General features: G+C 41.3%; 2 non-coding genes across 2 annotated transcripts; both read right to left on the bottom strand.

Annotated features, from left to right (window-relative positions):
* Nucleotides 1-6,382: 6,382 nt before the first annotated feature.
* Nucleotides 6,383-6,489, bottom strand: LOC148565569 (small nucleolar RNA R71). The gene has a single exon (XR_015884896.1). It is a non-coding gene; the product is annotated as a small nucleolar RNA R71 (small nucleolar RNA).
* An 8,778-nt stretch (nt 6,490-15,267) lies between these two features.
* LOC148565568 (small nucleolar RNA R71) lies at nt 15,268-15,374 on the bottom strand. The gene has a single exon (XR_015883965.1). It is a non-coding gene; the product is annotated as a small nucleolar RNA R71 (small nucleolar RNA).
* Between the last annotated feature and the right edge of the window lie 5,680 nt (nt 15,375-21,054).

The following is a 21,054-nucleotide window of genomic DNA, read 5'->3' as shown; positions in this document are numbered from 1 at the left end:
AATAAACAATCTAATTTTTCTTTTTTCTCTTTATTATTTTAGTCATAAAAATCTAAATTGATTTTTTTATGATATTTCTTACTTTTCTTATTTGATCTTTATAGGGAAAGGAAAGGGACATTGAAAGAGATTGATTGGACAATTTAATGGGAAAGGATTCGGCCACTTCATGAAGAGGGCACTACACACGTGCCTCAAGGGGAAATGCATGGGGAATGGTTGCCATGCAACATTGGAGGAAGAACAAACTTGGAAAGCGAACCAACTCCATCATAAAGTTGAGAATCCTCGTGCTTACTCCATACACAACCCCATCCGTTCATCATACACCAACCCCATCAATCCACACCTTTCATCTCTTCATCACTTCTCTATATAAGTGATTCAAATCCACACCCTCTCCACATTCGAAATTCATACCCCTTGCACTTCACTTTCCAGCAACCCACTCTTCAACTTCCCACTCTCTAAATCCCATATCTCTTCCCTCCACTACACCCAATTTGCTTTAACTTGATTCATGGCATCATCAAGCTCCAAGAGGCAGAAGAGGAAGGAACCAACGGAGAACATTCCCTTCGATGAGAAGAGATTCAAGACTGCCTTCCATGAACGAGAATTTGAGCGGATAAAGCTCAAAAAGATACTTCCAGAGTTAACCTTCCAAATCAATGAAGACGAATGCCCACAGATTCGGGAGAAGATTGAAGAAAGAGGGTGGCAATTACTCACCAATCCAGAGGGGAAGATCAATGCAAACCTCATCAAAGAGTTCTACGCAAATGTGGTCAGAGAAGACAAAACCAGAGCCCCAACCTTCAAAAGCTATGTAAGGGGAAAGGAGGTAGACTTCAGTCCAAATGCTATAATAAGAACTCTTCACCTGAAATCACCACACTTTGATTAGCCTAGCTATCATACAAGGATAAGTAAAAACCAAGACAATGATGAGCTCACTGAGATAGTGACTGACATATGTGTTATAGCAGCGGACTGGGAGAGGTATGGAGATGGGAGACCCCGGTTTATCAAGAGGAGAGACCTTAGCCCAGAAGCCAAGGGGTGGTTTGAACTCGTAAGGAGGTCTATTCTCCCAGCTGCTAATAATTCAGAGGTAAATATTAATCGAGCAACTATGGTACATTGCCTAGTACAAGGTGGAGAAATCAACGTGCATAAACTTATAGCTGAGGGAATTCAAGATTCAACTGAGAAGCTTGAATCAGGTGCCAGGCTTTGGTACCCCAGCACCATTCTCCGATTGTGCACAAAGGCCAAAGTAGTTTTTGAGGATAGTAATCCAGACTGGGTTAACCCAGGGAGGCTAATGACAACCCAGCGTATGGCCTATACCACACCTGCTCAGCAACAAAGAAGGCCACAAATAGGGAAACTAAAAGCAAAGGAAGCAGCTCACCAAGAGGAGTCTCATCAAGAAGATTATCAACAGGGAGAGCATCCTTACCCAGCCGATTTGAATATGAATCACCTTCTAATAGCTATTGAAGACTTGGGGGTGAGACATATGGAAGGATAAGAGCAAATATTGAACTGGATGAGTCAACAAGAAGAGTGGAAGAAACAACAAATGGAGCAGCAACAAGAACAATACTCCCAACTCACTCAAACCATCCACCAAGTTACCGAGAGGCAAGAACGTCAAGATAAGCATTTGCAGGAACTCAATCAGCGACAACTAGCCCAGATGAAAGCATTCAATGAGTTCACTGTACTTAATAAAGGACGACAACTACATCGGGAGGAGTTCAACATCAACACTCAAGCCAAGTTGAACTACATGTCCAGTAATATGCATCAGCTACACTATGCCATCCCTACATATGATGAGGTCCAAAAAGATTTTGTAGAACAAGAAGAGAGGAAAGTGAAACAGCAAAAGGAGACACTCAAGAAGAAGATGGAAGATGGTGGTTTCTGGAAGAAGCTTCTTGGAAAAGGCAAGGGAAGTGGGAGCACAAGCAATCAAGAAGGAGAGCATGGACATCCACAAGAGTAAAAGGTGGTGGAGTTCCTTCTTTGGTCCATCTTTTTCTATGCTTTAAATAAGGAAGATCTTGTATGAAATAGAACTTGCTTCCATGTTATGTTTAAACCTTTTTCAATTCTGCCTTTTAAGTTTTTTGGTATTAAAGAAAGTCTCTGTGTGCTGGTCTTTACGTTACTGCACCATTTCTTTACTTACTTGTATGCTTGTCCCTTTAAATCAAATGAAAAGAGAATGATTATTTTCAAAAGACCAGAGAAGAGTTCATACTAGGGAGTAAATCCATGAGTTTGTGGTATGGTTATAAGTTAGCTAAGTTGGTTCAACCATAAGGTGGGAAGACAACTATCTGTCATGAATACTATGCTTGAGACACACCCCATGAGAGTAGCTAAGTAAGAAGATCCTAATAAGAAAAAGGGAAAGAACAATCAAGGTTGAGGAATAAAAGAAAAAGAGTAAGCAATAAGGCTAGGCACCAATGGTTTTAAATCTTGAGGCATGTGTCTGTGGTGTTCCTGTGTGAGGGATCTACTTGGATGAATAAGCTCTTAGGAGTGCCTTATCACTTGGTAACTTGGGTTAACTAACTCGGGATTATCAGCTGAAAGTCCACTATCAAGAGTAACCCTCACCACAGAACATTTAGTAATCCAAAGAGGTGCTGGACACCAAGGCCTCAAGTAAAGAAAAAGAATAAACTATATGCCTGTGGTGTGCATGTATGGGGGAGAGACTTGAGCAAGTAAGTCCTTAGGGGTGTCTCAACACGTAGCACCTTGAACCAACTGGTTCGGGAGTGTTGGCTGAAAGCTTATCTTAAAAAGTTGCCCCCTTACAGAACACTTAGCCTGAAGGACACCAATAAGCCCTGAAATGACAATAAAAGGATCAATGAATAAAAGTCTCATGGGATGTAAGCAAAGTGAGTATTGTAGGGCATGATAAAGGTCTGAAAGCCAGGAATGAACCTAAGTTGCTATGCATGAAACCACCATAAAATCAGTGACATGACTTCCACAAGAATGACTCATTTCTCTTGGCACTTCATTCATCATTCTCTTGTTCTAGTACTTGCTTAGGGACAAGCAAACTTTAAGTTTGGTGTTGTGATGCCAGGACATTTTGGCCAGTTTCACTGACCTTTTCTTTACTGTTTTTAGGGTAGTTTCATGCATTTTCTTAGGAAATAAGCTAGTTTTGGGTAGATATTCACTTACACCTGGATTCAAGCATACATTGTGCATTTTACATGATTTTATGAGGATTTTGCATGAATTTAGTGACAAATTGTATGCTGCATTACCCATGACTTGGACTAGAACTTTGATGCACTCTATTGCTTGATTTCAGGACCAAAGGAAGCAAGGAATGGGAGGTAACTTGCAAAGTTAATGAGAAAAGTGACTGCCAATAACGCTCTCGAAGCCATCATTACCCACGTTAAGAGTCACGTTAACTAAGTTAACGTCAACTCTAATGTGAAGAAGGGAATTTGAGCCAACGTTAGTAACACTTAACATTATCACTAACGTTGGCCAATGCTCATAAGTGGCCACGTTAGAGTCCACGTTAACTTAGTTAATGTGGCCTCTAACGTCAAAAGGGGGAAAGGAGGCAAACGTTAGTGACATTCAACATTGTCACTAACATTGGCCTAAGTGCACAATGCCACATTAACTCTCACGTTAACTTGATTAACGTGGGAGCTAACGTGAGGAGGAAAGGGTGGTCGACAACGTTAGTGACACCCAACATTGTCACTAACGTTGGAAGCAACCACACAACCCCAAGGAGCCACGTTAACTTCCACGTTAACTTAGTTAACGTGGAGGCTAACGTGAAAGAAGAAGGTGATGGCCAACGTTAGTGACACTCAACATTGTCACTATCGTTGGAAGGAACCACACAAGCTACTATGAGCCACGTTAACTCCCACATTAACTTAGTTAACGTGGAAGCTAACGTGGATGAGTAAATAATGAGCCAACGTTAGTGACACTCAACATTGTCACTAACGTTGGGGATGGCTAAGCATGGCCACGTTAAAGAGCCACGTTAACCTAGTTAACGTGGACTCTAACGTGAGACATGGGGGCACATTGGAACGTTAGTGACAATGTTGAGTGTCACTAATGTTCTCGAAGGATGGCAAGCCCACGTTAAAGAGCCACGTTAACTAAGTTAATGTGGGCTCTAACGTAAAAGCAAAGGGGGCTTTTCAACGTTATTGGGAAAGTTGAGTCCCAATAACGTGTGCGAAGGACCTCGAGGCAACATTAGTGGCAACGTTTGTGCCACTAACGTTGAAGTTAACGTGGCTTTTACTTAGGAAACGTTAGTGAGAAAGTTGATTGTCACTAACGTTCTCGAACTCATATTTTCACTAAACGTTAATACCCCTAACGTCCTGAGCAAAAGTCTCTGCCCACTTCACACTTTCTCTCTGCAAGTAAAGCCAAGCCCAAATGAAAAAGAGAACTACTTCAAACTCAAGATCCAAAGGCCCAAGACTTGAAGAACCAACTAGAAGATGAGAAGAGTAGTATATATAGGAGTAGCTTTGAATTATTAGAGGGAGTTCTGAGAGTTGAAAAATAGCATAGAACTACTTCCTGTATTTTACTTTCTTGCTCTTCTAGTTTTTATCATGTATTCTCCATCTTTGTTTTTATTTTCCAGAGCTATGAACAACTAAAGCCTTTTCATTGGGTTAGGGAGCTCTGTTATAATTTGATGGATCAATACTAGTTTTCATTATTCTTCTTCTATCTTTTCTCTTGATTTTACTTGAAAGCTTTCGATCTTCATCCAATTGGGTAGTTATCTTGGAAAAGAAACTATTCATACTTGGATCTCTTCGGAACCTTGGAAGAGGAATGAAGAGATCAAGCTAGAAATGCTTTCTCATGCTGGACCAAATTGGGTTTGGATGGAAATGTGACTATAATCCTCTCAATGCTTGATTTGGAAAATGCATGTGGTATAATCAGTGACCATACTTCATCTCTTCTCATGAGCAATTGACCAAGGAATTGGCTATTGATCAAGATTTGAGAGATTGAACTACAAGAAATTGTAATTCAATCACTTAAGATTGCCAAGGAGATCAATGAGTGTATTGATTGAGGAAGAGATGTAAATGAGATTGATCCGGAGAATGCAACATCTCCTAAGCCCAATGAACTCCCTATTTCTGATCTTACCCATTCTCTTTAATTTCTGTCATTTACATTTATGAGCAATTCCCCCATTCCCATTTAAGATTCTGTAATTTACTTTCTGCCATTTACTTTCCCGCCATTTAATTTTCTATAATTCTCAACTTAATTCCTAATTAGCTCAACTAGAACATTCCTTTAATTAAAGTTGCTTGATCAATCAATCCTTGTGGGATTCGACCTCATTCTATTGTGAGTTTTTACTTGACGACAAATTTGGTACACTTGCAGAAGGAAATTTGTTATGAGACAAGTTTTCCGTGCATCAAGTTTATGGCGCCGTTGCCGGAGATTGATTGTGCATCAACAATGATTAGATTGGAGGATAACTAGATTGAGCATTTTATTTTTGTTTGATTTAAATTTCTGTTTGAGTTATTTACTTCCTGTTTTAGTTAATTTCTTCCTTTCCCCCCCCCCCCCCACTTTTTCTTTGTTATTTACTATTCATCTCACTAACCCACTAACTGTTTGATATATTGCATCACTCACACTAACAGTAATTCTGACAGATATACTTTTTGCACCTATTCTCTTTGCTTGTACTTGTTGGTTGTATGACAGGGAGAAGAAGCGGGGCTTCAACTTCCTTTGATTCTGAACCTGAGATAACCTTCCTTAGACTAAGGAGGGAGGCAAGAGACAAACGTGTAGTTGGTGCTGAAGAAGAGGAGGAACACTTTGAGGAATACTTTGAACCAAACATGGAAGAAAACATGGAAACCATCATGAAGAAGAGGCTCACAACCATGGGGGAAGAGGTCGAGCAAATTATACTAGGGAGGATAGAAGAGTTTTAGGCTCTTATATCAATCCAAACCCAGAAAACTATGGAAGTAGCATTCAAAAGCCAACTATCCATGCCAACAATTTTGAACTGAAGCCACAGCTCATCACCCTTGTGCAGAACAACTGTTCATTCGGAGGAAGTGTCCAAGAGGACCCAAATCAACATTTAACCACCTTCCTGAGAATATGTGACATAGTGAAGTCTAATGGTGTTCATCCTGATGCCTATAGACTGCTCTTATTTCCATTCTCACTCAGGGATAAGGCAGCCAAGTGGCTGGAATCTTTTCCAAGGGAAAGCTTGACAACTTGGGAAGACGTGGTGAACAAATTCTTAGCAAGATTTTACCCTCCTCAACGAATCAATAGGCTGAGAGCTGAGGTCCAAACTTTCAGGCAACAAGATGGTGAGACTCTATATGAAGCATGGGAGAGGTTTAAAGACCTAACAAGGAGGTGCCCACCAGATATGTTCAATGAATGGGTGCAGCTGCACATTTTCTATGAAGGGCTCTCTTATGAGTCAAAGAAGGTCGTAGACCATTCATCCGGAGGATCTTTGAACAAGAAGAAGACTATTGAGGAAGCCATAGATGTCATTGAAACAGTAGCAGAGAACGACTACTTCTATGCTTCCGAAAGAGGGAACACAAGAGGAGTAATGGAGCTAAACAATGTAGATGCTCTGCTGGCCCAAAACAAGCTCATTACCCAGTAGCTGGCTGACCTCACCAAGAAGATGGAGAGGAACCAAGTAGCAGCAATCTCCACTTCGTCAACAACCCAAGAAGGAGTGAATGAGGAAGCAGAGGGTAGTCAGGAGCAAGCCAACTACATTGGGAATTCACCTAGGCAGAACCATGATATATACTCCAAGACTTACAACCCTGGATGGAGGAATCACCCAAACTTTGGGTGGGGAAATCAACAAGACCAAAGCCTTGATCAAAGACGCCAAAATTCAAACAATGTAGCTCACCAACACTTCACATCTAGACCATATCAACATCCCAATAATAACACCTCTCCACATTCATATCAAGGCCAGAATAACCCTCCTCAACCTGACCTATCATCCTTTGATGAAAGAATCTCAAGGATTGAAAATCTACTTGAAGGCATATGCAAGGATATCCAAGACAACAAGGTGTTCAAGGAGGAAGTGCGAGCCAGTTTCAAGAACCAGGGAGACACAATCAAGAGGTTGGAATCTCAAGTAGGATATCTCTCTGAGCAAATTCCCAAACCCACAGATGGATTCCCAAGTGACACAGAGAAGAATCCGAGAGGTGAAACAAAGAAAGTAAGATGGGAAGATTGCAAGATGGTCACTATAAATGATAAGGAGACTGAGGACAAGCCAAGCAAACTGTCAGAACAACCTGAAGATACCTCAGCAGAGAAGGAGGAAAAAGAATACCAAGAACCAAAAATATCAAAACAGGAGCTACTGAGGCTCTATGCACCTTTTTCCCAGCTGCTCAATGGTTCTGTGGAGAAGAGAATATACTCAAGATTTCTGGACTTGTTTGCATCTCTGCATGTGAACATACCATTCATCAAGATTATCCAACAAATGCCTGCATTCATCAAGTACATGAAGGAGCTTCTCCCTAGGAAAAGCTCACTCAAGGGAGGCCAAACTATAGTGATGAACAAGGAGTGCAGTGCCCTCATTCAACCGCAGTTGCCTACGAAAAGAAAAGATCCAGGGAGTTTTCATGTCCCCTGTGCCATAGGAGAAACAATATTTGATAGAGCACTATGCGATTTGGGAGCAAGCATCAACTTAATGCCCTTAACCCTGGTGAAGAGACTGCAGATCATTGAGATATTACCCACAGATGTGGTCATCAGGCTGGCTGACAAAACTCAAAAACAAGCAAAAGGAGTGGTGGAAAATGTGTTGTTAAAGGTGGAGAAATACTTTCTTCCCACAGACTTTGTCATCTTGGACATGGAAAAGAGTCACACTCACCCAATCATATTGGGAAGACCATTCCTAGCTACAGCCAGAGCACTCATAGATGTGGAGCGAGGGGAGCTAATATTGAGGATCCATGATGAGCAACTCAGCTTCAATGTCTTCAAACTCTCCCAAGAAGCTGACCAAGAAAATAAAGAACTAAGCAATGATCATACTGAGATGCTGACAGAGGAAACAAGCACTGATGCACCACCAACACATCCTAAAACCCCATTGCATGAGGAACAAGGCAAACAGCCATTGTCACAGCTCATGGAGAAGCTAGAGGAACCTAAACCACCAGAGGCATGTGAACACAAAAACAAAATTCCCATAGAAGAAGTCACCAAGAGCAAGGCAACATCAAAAGGGACAAAGAAGAAGGTACCAAGGGGGTGGAGGAACAAGAAGATCCCTACGGAAAACTTCTCTCCAGAAGATAAAGTGATCTCAGCTTACTTCCCAGATATCTCCCCTAATCTCCCCACTGTACCATCTCAGTTACCTAAGGTCTTCACTATTAACAGAGTCCTCTCCTTGGAACATGTAGAGATCATTGATACAACCAATGGATATAAGTAAAAGGCAAGAGGGGAGGACTTGAAGCATTATCAACCTCCCTGATGAAGAAGAAACGTCAAGCTAGTGACGCTAAAGAAGTGCTTCATGGGAGGCAACCCATGTTTTATTAGCTTTTACTAGTGAATAAGTCAATATTCATAAATTCCAACCCAAACTTGGTGAACTCCTTATTGTGCAGTATATAGTGAGGAACAAGTTTGGTGTTCAAAGCAAACCAAGATGCATGCTAGTCTTGGGAGCTTTGAACAAAACTTTTCATCACAATGCTTCAAACTAAGTTTGGTGTCACCCCATGGTGCCACCAAAATGCATAAAGGGATACACACTTAGTTAGTTGGTTGGAGTTCATGAATAAACAATCTAATTTTTCTTTTTTCTCTTTATTATTTTAGTCATAAAAATCTAAATTGATTTTTTTATGATATTTCTTACTTTTCTTATTTGATCTTTATAGGGAAAGGAAAGGGACATTGAAAGAGATTGATTGGACAATTTAATGGGAAAGGATTCGGCCACTTCATGAAGAGGGCACTACACACGTGCCTCAAGGGGAAATGCATGGGGAATGGTTGCCATGCAACATTGGAGGAAGAACAAACTTGGAAAGCGAACCAACTCCATCATAAAGTTGAGAATCCTCGTGCTTACTCCATACACAACCCCATCCGTTCATCATACACCAACCCCATCAATCCACACCTTTCATCTCTTCATCACTTCTCTATATAAGTGATTCAAATCCACACCCTCTCCACATTCGAAATTCATACCCCTTGCACTTCACTTTCCAGCAACCCACTCTTCAACTTCCCACTCTCTAAATCCCATATCTCTTCCCTCCACTACACCCAATTTGCTTTAACTTGATTCATGGCATCATCAAGCTCCAAGAGGCAGAAGAGGAAGGAACCAACGGAGAACATTCCCTTCGATGAGAAGAGATTCAAGACTGCCTTCCATGAACGAGAATTTGAGCGGATAAAGCTCAAAAAGATACTACCAGAGTTAACCTTCCAAATCAATGAAGACGAATGCCCACAGATTCGGGAGAAGATTGAAGAAAGAGGGTGGCAATTGCTCACCAATCCAGAGGGGAAGATCAATGCAAACCTCATCAAAGAGTTCTACGCAAATGTGGTCAGAGAAGACAAAACCAGAGTCCCAACCTTCAAAAGCTATGTAAGGGGAAAGGAGGTAGACTTCAGTCTAAATGCTATAATAAGAACTCTTCACCTGAAATTACCACACTTTGATGAGCCTAGCTATCATACAAGGATAAGTAAAAACCAAGACAATGATGAGCTCACTGAGATAGTGACTGACATATGTGTTATAGCAGCGGACTGGGAGAGGTATGGAGATGGGAGACCCCGGCTCATCAAGAGGGGAGACCTTAGCCCAGAAGCCAAGGGGTGGTTTGAACTCGTGAGGAGGTCTATTCTCCCAGCTACTAATAATTTAGAGGTAAATATTAATCGAGCAACTATGGTACATTGCCTAGTACAAGGTGGAGAAATCAACGTGCATGAACTTATAGCTGAGGGAATTCAAGATTCAGCTGAGAAGCTTGAATCAGGTGCCAGGCTTTGGTACCCCAGCACCATTCTCCGATTGTGCACAAAGGCCAAAGTAGTTTTTAGGATAGTAATCCAGACTGGGTTAACCCAGGGAGGCTAATGACAACCCAGCGTATGGCCTATACCACACCTGCTCAGCAACAAAGAAGGCCACAAATAGGGAAACTAAAAGCAAAGGAAGCAACTCACCAAGAGGAGTCTCATCAGGAAGAATATCAACAGGGAGAGCATCCTTACCCAGTCGATTTGAATATGAATCACCTTCTAAGAGCTATTGAAGACTTGGGGGTGAGACATATGGAAGGACAAGAGCAAATATTGAACTGGATGAGTCAACAAGAAGAGTAGAAGAAACAACAAATGGAGCAGCAACAAGAACAATACTCCCAGCTCACTCAAACTATCCACCAAGTTACCGAGAGGCAAGAACGTCAAGATAAGCATTTGCAGGAACTTAATCAGCGACAACTAGCCCAGATGAAAGCATTCAATGAGTTCACTGTACTTAATGAAGGACGACAACTACATCGGGAGGAGTTCAACATCAACACTCAAGCCAAGTTGAACTACATGTCTAGTAATATGCATCAGCTACACTATGCCATCCCTACATATGATGAGGTCCAAAAAGATTTTGTAGAACAAGAAGAGAGGAAAGTGAAACAGCAAAAGGAGACACTCAAGAAGAAGATGGAAGATGGTGGTTTCTGGAAGAAGCTTCTTGGAAAAGGCAAGGGAAGTGGGAGCACAAGCAATCAAGAAGGAGAGCATGGACATCCACAAGAGTAAAAGGTGGTGGAGTTCCTTCTTTGGTCCATCTTTTTCTATGCTTTAAATAAGGAAGATCTTGTATGAAATAGAACTTGCTTCCATGTTATGTTTAAACCTTTTTCAATTCTGCCTTTTAAGTTTTTTGGTATTGAAGAAAGTCTCTATGTGCTGGTCTTTATGTTACTGCACCATTTCTTTACTTACTTGTATGCTTGTCCCTTTAAATCAAATGAAAAGAGAATGATTGTTTTCAAAAGATCAGAGAAGAGTTCATACTAGGGAGTAAATCCATAAGTTTGTGGTATGGTCATAAGTTAGCTAAGATGGTTCAACCACAAGGTGGGAAGACAACTATCTGTCATGAACACTATGCTTGAGACACACCCCATGAGAGTAGCTAAGTAAGAAGATCCTAATAAGAAAAAAGGAAAGAACAATCAAGGTTGAGGAATAAAAGAAAAAGAGTAAGCAATAAGGCTAGGCACCAATGGTTTTAAATCTTGAGGCATGTGTCTGTGGTGTTCCTGTGTGAGGGATCTACTTGGATGAATAAGCTCTTAGGAGTGCCTTATCACTTGGTAACTTGGGTTAACTAACTCGGGATTATAAGCTGAAAGTCCACTATCAAGAGTAACCCTCAACACAGAACATTTAGTAACCCAAAGAGATGCTGGACACCAAGGCCTCAAGTAAAGAAAAAGAATAAACTATATGCCTATGGTGTGCATGTATGGGGGAGAGACTTGAGCAAGTAAGTCCTTAGGGGTGTCTCAACACCTAGCACCTTGAACCAATTGGTTCGGGAGTGTTGGCTGAAAGCTTATCTTAAAGAGTTGCCCCCTTACAGAACACTTAGCCTGAAGGACACCAATAAGCCCTGAAATGACAATAAAAGGATCAATGAATAAAAGTCTCATGGGATGTAAGAAAAGTGAGTATTGTAGGGCATGATAAAGGTCTGAAAGCCAGGAATGAACCTAAGTTGCTATGCATGAAACCACCATAAAATCAGTGACATGACTTCCATAAGAATGACTCATTTCTCTTGGCATTTCATTCATCATTCTCTTATTCCAGTACTTGCTTAGGGACAAGCAAGCTTTAAGTTTGGTATTGTGATGCCAGGGCATTTTGGCCAGTTTCACTGACCTTTTCTTTACTGTTTTTAGGGTAGTTTCATGCATTTTCTTAGGAAATAAGCTAGTTTTGGGTAGATATTCACTTACACCTGGATTCAAGCATACATTGTGTATTTTACATGATTTCATGAGGATTTTGCATGAATTTAGTGACAAATTGTATGCTGCATTACCCATGACTTGGACTAGAACTTTGATGCACTCTATTGCTTGATTTCAGGACCAAAGGAAGCAAGGAAGGGGAGGTAACTTGCAAAGTTAATGAGAAAAGTGACTGCCAATAACGCTCTCGAAGCCATCATTACCCACGTTAAGAGTCACGTTAACTAAGTTAACGTCAACTCTAATGTGAAGAAGGGAATTTGAGCCAACGTTAGTGACACTTAACATTATCACTAACGTTGGCCAATGCTCATAAGTGGCCACGTTAGAGTCCACGTTAACTTAGTTAACGTGGCCTCTAACGTCAAAAGGGGGGAAAGGAGGCAAACGTTAGTGACATTCAACATTGTCACTAACGTTGGCCTAAGTGCACAATGCCACGTTAACTCTCACGTTAACTTGATTAACGTGGGACCTAACGTTAGGAGGAAAGGGTGGTCGACAACGTTAGTGACACCCAACATTGTCACTAACGTTGGAAGCCACCACAAAACCCCAAGGAGCCACGTTAACTTCCACGTTAACTTAGTTAACATGGAGGCTAACGTGAAAGAAGAAGGTGATGGCCAACGTTAGTGACACTCAACATTGTAACTAACGTTGCAAGGAACCACACAAGCCACTATGAGCCACGTTAACTCCCACGTTAACTTAGTTAACGTGGAACCTAACGTGGATGAGTAAATAATGAGCCAACATTAGTGACACTCAACATTGTCACTAACGTTGGGGATGGCTAAGCATGGCCACGTTAACCTAGTTAACGTGGACTCTAACGTGAGACATGGGGGCACATTGGAACGTTAGTGACAATGTTGAGTGTCACTAACGTTCTCGACGGATGGCAAGCCCACGTTAAAGAGCCACGTTAACTAAGTTAACGTGGGCTCTAACGTAGGAGCAAAGGGGGCTTTTCAACGTTATTGGGAAAGTTGATTCCCAATAACGTGGGCGAAGAACCTCGAGGCAACGTTAGTGCCACTAACGTTGAAGTTAACGTGGCTTTTACTTAGGAAACGTTAGTGAGAAAGTTGATTGTCACTAACGTTCTCGAACTCATATTTTCACTCAACGTTAACACCCCTAACGTCCTGAGCAAAAGTCTCTGCCCACTTCACACTTTCTCTCTGCAAGTAAAGCCAAGCCCAAATGAAGAAGAGAACTGCTTCAAACTCAAGATCCAAAGGCCCAAGACTTGAAGAACCAACTAGAAGATGAGAAGAGTAGTATATATAGGAGTAGCTTTGAATTATTAGAGGGAGTTTTGAGAGTTGGAAAATAGCATAGAACTACTTCCTGTATTTTACTTTCTTGCTCTTCTAGTTTTTATCATGTATTCTCCATCTTTGTTTTCATTTTCCAGAGCTATGAACAACTAAACCCTTTTCATTGGGTTAGGGAGCTCTGTTGTAATTTGATGGATCAATACTAGTTTTCATTATTCTTCTTCTATCTTTTTTCTTGATTTTACTTGAAAGCTTTCGATCTTCATCCAATTAGGTAGTTATCTTGGAAAAGAAACTATTCATACTTGGATCTCTTCGGAACCTTGGAAGAGGAATGAAGAGATCAAGCTAGAAATGCTTTCTCATGCTGGACCAAATTGGGTTTGGATGGATATGTGACTATAATCCTCTCAATGCTTGATTTGGGAAATGAATGTGGTATAATCAGTGACCATACTTCATCTCTTCTCATGAGCAATTGACCAAGGAATTGGCTATTGATCAAGATTTGAGAGATTGAACTACAAGAAATTGTAATTCAATCACTTAAGATTGCCAAGGAGATCAATGAGTGCATTGATTGAGGAAGAGATGTAAATGAGATTGATCTGGAGAATACAACATCTCCTAAGCCCAATGAACTCCCTATTTCTGATCTTACCCATTCTCTTTAATTTCTGTCATTTACATTTATGAGCAATTCTCCCATTCCCATTTAAGATTCTGCAATTTACTTTCTGCCATTTACTTTCCCGCCATTTAATTTTCTCCAATTCTCAACTTAATTCCTGATTAGCTCAACTAGAACATTCCTCTAATTAAAGTTTCTTGATCAATCAATCCTTGTGGGATTCGACCTCACTCTATTGTGATTTTTTACTTGACGACAAATTCGGTACACTTGCCGAAGGAAATTTGTTATGAGACAAGTTTTTCGTGCATCAAGTTTATGGTGCCGTTGCCGGGGATTGATTGTGCATCAACAATGATTAGATTGGAGGATAACTAGATTGAGCATTTTATTTTTGTTTGATTTAAATTTCTGTTTGAGTTATTTACTTCCTATTTTAGTTAATTTCTTCCTTCCCCCCCCCCCACTTTTTCTTTGTTATTTACTATTCATCTCACTAACCCACTAACTGTTTGATATATTGCATCACTCACACTAACAGTAATTCTGACAGATATACTTTCTGCACCTATTCTCTTTGCTTGTACTTGTTGGTTGTATGACAGGGAGAAGAAGCGGGGCTTCAACTTCCTTTGATTCTGAACCTGAGAGAACCTTCCATAGATTAAGGAGGGAGGCAAGAGACAAACGTGTAGTTGGTGCTGAAGAAGAGGAGGAACACTTTGAGGAATACTTTGAACCAAACATGGAAGAAAACATGGAAAACCATCATGAAGAAGAGGCTCACAACCATGGCGGAAGAGGTCGAGCAAATCATACTGGGGAGGATAGAAGAGTTTTAGGCTCTTATATCAATCCAAACCCAGGAAACTGTGGAAGTAGCATTCAAAAGCCAACCATCCATGCCAACAATTTTGAACTGAAGCCACAGCTCATCACCCTTGTGCAGAACAACTGTTCGTTCGGAGGAAGTGTCCAAGAGGACCCAAATCAACATTTAACCACCTTCCTGAGAATATGTGACACAGTGAAGTCTAATGGTGTTCATCCTGACGCCTATAGACTGCTCTTATTTCCATTCTTACTCATGGATAAGGCAGCCAAGTGGCTGGAATCTTTCCCAAGGGAAAGCTTGACAACTTGGGAAGACGTGGTGAATAAATTCTTAGCAAGATTTTACCCTCCTCAACGAATCAATAGGCTGAGAGCTGAGGTCTAAACTTTCAGGCAACAAGATGGTGAGACTCTATATGAAGCATGGGAGAGGTTTAAAGACCTAACAAGGAGGTGCCCACCAGATATGTTCAATGAATGGGTGCAGCTGCACATTTTCTATGAAGGGCTCTCTTATGAGTCAAAGAAGGCCGTAGACCATTCATCCGGAGGATCTTTGAACAAGAAGAAGACTATTGAGGAAGCCATAGATGTCATTGAAATAGTAGCAGAGAACGACTACTTCTATGCTTCCGAAAAAGGGAACACAAGAGGAGTAATGGAGCTAAACAATGTAGATGCTCTGCTGGCTCAAAACAAGCTCATTACTCAGCAGCTGGCTGACCTCACCAAGAAGATGGAGAGGAACCAAGTAGCAGCAATCTCCACTTCGTCAACAACCCAAGAAGGAGTGAATGAGGAAGCAGAGGGTATTCAGGAGCAAGCCAACTACATTGGGAATTCACCTAGGCAGAACCATGATCCATACTCCAAGAATTACAACCCTGGATGGAGGAATCACCCAAACTTTGGGTGGGGAAATCAACAAGACCAAAGCCTTGATCAAAGACGCCCAAATCCAAACAATGCAGCTCACCAACACTTCACATCTAGACCATATCAACATCCCAATAACAACACCTCTCCACATTCATATCAAGGCCAGAACAACCCTCCTCAACCTGACCTATCATCCTTTGATGAAAGAATCTCAATGATTGAAAATCTACTTGAAGGCATATGCAAGGATATCTAAGACAACAAGGTGTTCAAGGAGGAAGTGCGAGCCAGTTTCAAGAACCAGGGAGACACAATCAAGAGGTTGGAATCTCAAGTAGGATATCTCTCTGAGCAAATTCCCAAACCCACAGATGGATTTTCAAGTGACACAGAGAAGAATCCGAGAGGTGAAACAAAGAAAGTAAGATGGGAAGATTGCAAGATGGTCACTATAAGTGATAAGGAGACTGAGGACAAGCCAAGCAAGCTGTCAGAACAACCTGAAGATACCTCAGCAGAGAAGGAGGAAAAAGAATACCAAGAACCAGAAATATCAAAACAGGAGCTGCTGAGGCTCTATGCACCTTTTCCCCAGCTGCTCAATGGTGCTGTGGAGAAGAGAATATACTCAAGATTTCTGGACTTGTTTGCATCTCTGCATGTGAACATACCATTCATTAAGATTATCCAACAAATGCCTGCATTCATCAAGTACATGAAGGAGCTGCTCCCTAGGAAAAGCTCACTCAAGGGAGGCCAAACTATAGTGATGAACAAGGAGTGCAGTGCCCTCATTCAATCGCAGTTGCCTACGAAAAGAAAAGATCCAGGGAGTTTTCATGTCCCCTGTGCCATAGGAGAAACAATGTTTGATAGAGCATTATGCGATTTGGGAGCAAGCATTAACTTAATGCCCTTAACCCTGGTGAAGAGACTGCAGATCAATGAGATATTTCCCACAGATGTGGTCATCAGGCTGGCTGACAAAACTCAAAAACAAGCAAAAGGAGTGGTGAAAAATGTGTTGTTAAAGGTGGGGAAATACTTTCTTCCCACAGACTTTGTCATCTTGGACATGGAAGAGAGTCACACTCACCCAATCATATTGGGAAGACCATTCCTAGCTACAGCCAGAGCACTCATAGATGTGGAGTGAGGGGAGCTAATATTGAGGATCCATGATGAGCAACTCAGCTTCAATGTCTTCAAACTCTCCCAAAAAGCTGACCAAGAAAATAAAGAACCAAGCAATGATCATACTGAGATGCTGACAGAGGAAACAAGCACTGATGCACCACCAACACATCCTAAAACCCCATTGCATGAGGAACAAGGCAAACAGCCATTGTCACAGCTCAAGGAGAAGCTGGAGGAACCTAAACCACCAGAGGCATGTGAACACAACAACAAAATACCCTTAGAAGAAGTCACCAAGAGCAAGGCAACATCAAAAGGTACAAAGAAGAAGGTACCAAGGGGGTGGAGGAACAAGAAGATCCCTACGGAAAACTTCTCTCCAGGAGATAAAGTGATCTCAGCTTACTTCCCAGATATCCCCCCTAATCTCCCCACTGTACCATCTCAGTTACCTAAGGTCTTCACTATTAACAGAGTCCTCTCCTTGGAACATGTAGAGATCATTGATACAACCAATGGATATAAGTCCAAGGTAAGAGGGGAGGACTTGAAGCATTATCAACCTCCCAGATGAAGAAGAAACGTCAAGCTAGTGACTCTAAAGAAGCGCTTCATGGGAGGCAACCCATGTTTTATTAGCTTTTACTAGTGAATAAGTCAATATTCATAAATTCCAACCCAAACTTGGTGGACTCCTTATTGTGCAGTATATAGTGAGGAACAAGTTTGGTGTTCAAAGCAAACCAAGATGCATGCTAGTCTTGGGAGCTTTAAACAAAACTTTTCATCACAATGCTTCAAACTAAGTTTGGTGTCACCCCATGGTGCCACCAAAATGCATAAAGGGATACACACTTAGTTAGTTGGTTGGAGTTCATGAATAAACAATCTAATTTTTTTTCTCTTTATTATTTTAGCCGTAAAAATCTAAATAGATTTTTTTATGATATTTCTTACTTTTCTTATTTTATCTTTATAGGAAAAGAAAAGAAGCATTAAAAGGGATGGATTGGACAACTAAACAAAGAAGGATCGGACACCACAAAAGGAGGGGCTACACACTTGTTCTAAAAAGGGAATACATTGGAAAATGTTGCCATGCAACATTGGAAAAATGGGACCTCTAAAAGACCGAGCAATCTCCATCATAAAGTGATAATCCTTGTCTTTTGTCCATGCATAACCCCAACCGTCCATCAAGTAACCACTCCATCAATCCACACCCTCCATTCTCTCACATCGTCCCTATATATGACCCTTATTCCGTACCCACCTTCATGGTCATCACCCACTCTTCAAAACTCTTCATTTCGGTACAAGAAACTCCTTACTCCATTACAAACATTTCCCCCCTCACTCTCTTCATTGCAATAAAACCCTAAACAACCAAAAGTCTCCACAACTTTACCACCTTCACATATTAACTATCATTCATGGCGTCATCGAGTTCTAAAAGAAGGAAGGGAAAGGAACCCATGGAGCAGCACCCGTATGACGAAAAGAGATTTAGAAGCTTGCATCATGCATTGCAATACGGGTGGATGGTTGACAAGGAAATCATTTACGAGCTAGGATTTCAAGTGAAGAAAACTGAGTGTCCTGAAATCACAGAGAAGGTAGAAAAGAGAAGATGGGAGCTCCTCACTGACCCTGTCACTAAGGTGAATGCAAATCTCATAAGAGAATTTTATGCAAATGCGGTCCGATATGATAAGAAAGATGAGTCATATACAAGCTTTGTGAGAGGAAAGATGGTGGATTTTGGTCCCATGAGTGTCATGAGGGCACTGAAGCTACGGTCTATACAGTTTGAAGAAGAAAGTTATCACTCAAGATTGGACAACCCCAATTATGACCACATTTTGCGAGACATTTGTGTAACCGGAGCTGATTGGGAAAGGGGTGCCGGAAAGAAACCAAAGTTCATCAAGAGAACCGATCTCACTCCTGAAGCCAAGGGGTGGTTTGAGCTAGTGAGAAGGTCTATTCTCCCAGCTACAAACAACTCGGAGGTGAATGTCAAGAGAGCCACGATGGTGCATTGTATACTGAAGGGAGGAGAAATCAAGGTTCATGAACTCATAGCTGAAGGCATTAGAAAGATGGCAGAGAAAAGCGACTCAAGAGGAACGTTAGGTTACCCCAGCACTATTTACCGAATATGTAAGAAAGCTGGGGTGGTTTTTGAACATGAGGATCCCATGTGGACAAAGGAAGGCATCCCAATAACTGTACGAAGGATGTAAGCAAATAAGCCCTGAAATGACAATAAAAGGATCAATGAATAAAAGTCTCATGGGATGTAAGCAAAGTGAGTATTGTAGGGCATGATAAAGGTCTGAAAGCCAGGAATGAACCTAAGTTGCTATGCATGAAACCACCATAAAATCAGTGACATGACTTCCACAAGAATGACTCATTTCTCTTGGCATTTCATTCATCATTCTCTTGTTCCAGTACTTGCTTAGGGACAAGCAAGCTTTAAGTTTGGTGTTGTGATGCCAGGGTATTTTGGCCAGTTTTACTGACCTTTTCTTTACTGTTTTTAGGGTAGTTTCATGCATTTTCTTAGGAAATAAGCTAGTTTTGGGTAGATATTCACTCACACCTGGATTCAAGCATACATTGTGCATTTTACATGATTTCATGAGGATTTTGTATGAATTTAGTGACAAATTGTATTCTGCATTACCCATGACTTGGACTAGAACTTTGATGCACTCTATTGCTTGATTTCAGGACCAAAGGAAGCAAGGAAGGGGAGGTAACTTGCAAAGTTAATGAGAAAAGTGACTGCCAATAACGCTCTCGAAGCCATCATTACCCACGTTAAGAGTCACGTTAACTAAGTTAACGTCAACTCTAATGTGAAGAAGGGAATTTGAGCCAACGTTAGTGACACTTAACATTATCACTAACGTTGGCCAATGCTCATAAGTGGCCACGTTAGAGTCCACGTTAACTTAGTTAACGTGGCCTCTAACGTCAAAAGGGGGAAAGGAGGCAAACGTTAGTGACATTCAACATTGTCACTAACGTTGGCCTAAGTGCACAATGCCACGTTAACTCTCACGTTAACTTGATTAACGTGGGAGCTAACGTGAGGAGGAAAGGGTGGTCGACAACGTTAGTGACACCCAACATTGTCACTAACGTTGGAAGCAACCACACAACCCCAAGGAGCCACGTTAACTTCCACGTTAACTTAGTTAACGTGGAGGCTAACGTGAAAGAAGAAGGTGATGGCCAACGTTAGTGACACTCAACATTGTCACTAACGTTGGAAGGAACCACACAAGCCACTATGAGCCATGTTAACTCCCACGTTAACTTAGTTAACGTGGAAGCTAACGTGGATGAGTAAATAATGAGCCAATGTTAGTGACACTCAACATTGTCACTAACGTTGGGGATGGCTAAGCATGGCCACGTTAAAGAGCCACGTTAACCTAGTTAACGTGGACTCTAACGTGAGACATGGGGGCACATTGGAACGCTAGTGACAATGTTGAGTGTCACTAACGTTCTCGAAGGATGGCAAGCCCACGTTAAAGAGCCACGTTAACTAAGTTAACGTGGACTCTAACGTAGGAGCAAAGGGGGCTTTTCAACGTTATTGGGAAAGTTGAGTCCCAATAACGTGTGCGGAGGACCTCGAGGCAACGTTAGTGGCAACGTTTGTGCCACTAACGTTGAAGTTAACGTGGCTTTTAGTTAGGAAACGTTAGTGAGAAAGTTGATTGTCACTAACGTTCTCGAACTCATATTTTCACTAAACGTTAACACCCCTAACGTCCTGAGCAAAAGTCTCTGCCCACTTCACACTTTCTCTCTGCAAGTAAAGCCAAGCCCAAATGAAGAAGAGAACTGCTTCAAACTCAAGATCCAAAGGCCCAAGACTTGAAGAACCAACTAGAAGATGAGAAGAGTAGTATATATAGGAGTAGTTTTGAATTATTAGAGGGAGTTCTGAGAGTTGGAAAATAGCATAGAACTACTTCCTGTATTTTACTTTATTGCTCTTCTAGTTTTTATCATGTATTTTCCATCTTTGTTTTCATTTTCCAGAGCTATGAACAACTAAACCCCTTTCATTGGGTTAGGGAGCTCTGTTGTAATTTGATGGATCAATACT

The sequence above is a fragment of the Arachis ipaensis genome, chromosome B5 (genome assembly GCF_059453495.1).
Source record: "Arachis ipaensis isolate K30076 ecotype BB chromosome B5, ASM5945349v1, whole genome shotgun sequence".
NCBI classification, from domain to species: Eukaryota; Viridiplantae; Streptophyta; class Magnoliopsida; order Fabales; family Fabaceae; genus Arachis; species Arachis ipaensis.
The sequence above is the reverse complement of the archived record's forward strand: the minus strand, read 5'-3'. Positions and strand labels throughout refer to the sequence as shown.